Here is a 1,213-nt window from a genome sequence, read left to right on the forward strand (position 1 = left end):
TTTGAACAAGGGCATCCACTACTATATCCGTCAATTCCTTCATGTCAGGTCACCTGGGTCGTCTCCCTCTAGCCATGTACCAATCAGAGCAAGAACGCCATGTCTATACCTTTGAAACGGGTTACGTCGACAACGGCATCCCCACCCACTGTGCTCCTGATCGGCGTCGGCGGACAGACGCGGTGCGAGCCATGCTCCAAGGGAGCTCCGCCGGATACTTCGATAACGCGACGGGAAGTGGAATGGGTGTCTTCCCCGTGGACCTGTGGGTCGTTGGCACCGTGCGGTACAAGTTTGACGAGCTGACGACAACGCCGGCGAGCACGCTGTCGGTGAAGTGCCCGCTTGTGCTGCAGCTCATGGAGGCCTCAACCAGGGTCGAGTGTATTGTGATCAGCTCTTGAATCTACTACGTAGAGCTTTGTATATCCTGGCCGATGCTGGTGTACTGCTCTCATCTGGAAAACGGCAATAGATACAAGCGCCCGTCCTTGACAGGCCCGAACTGCTCCGAGTTTTTCTTTTTCGGTTTTGCTAATTCCCATCTAGATGAGAATTGACAAAGTCTCAGCTAAGTCCTATGCTATTTGATTAACCTTTTTTTTTCTTGAATTGTGACTTCCTCCGAATTGGTTCAGTCATTTCAGATGAGAAATAACAATGATTTTTTATTTTGACTTCAAATTAGCCAGGTGGAATCTAATTTAGAAGCCCTTGTTGATACGAAGCCAATGATGAAACCGAATCGCAAATCGGTATAGTCTACAAAGCATTTTTAGTCTTGGAAATACCTTTAAATGGGATAATGTCACCATGATTTGTTCTTGGTTGTGCGCACTTAGCAGCTCCACTTTTTCCTTGTATGTGCACCTAGTAATGATTTCTTTTGCATGTCAAGCATAATTTGGGATTAACTTCATTGCATGGAGCAGGAACAATTTTGCACTAGATTGGATCACGCTATACTGCTCGAATTCTAACATTCGCGTTCGAATTTCCGTTTTACATGGAGTGGACTGTATAACGACTGTTTGGTTGTTGCCAAACTCTCCCGCTCGAGCTCTAGCACGACAAGGCACATGAGGGCAGCCGTGCGTGGTTTCTTGTCGCACCAAGCAAAGAAGAGCAAACGTTCCTTTTGCAGGCGCACGACTCCGAGAAGAGCACTCACGCGAGGATCGCTCCTATTTGTCGCGCAGGTCGCCACCGAGCG

This window comes from Triticum aestivum, chromosome 7D, assembly GCF_018294505.1.
Source record: "Triticum aestivum cultivar Chinese Spring chromosome 7D, IWGSC CS RefSeq v2.1, whole genome shotgun sequence".
NCBI classification, from domain to species: Eukaryota; Viridiplantae; Streptophyta; class Magnoliopsida; order Poales; family Poaceae; genus Triticum; species Triticum aestivum.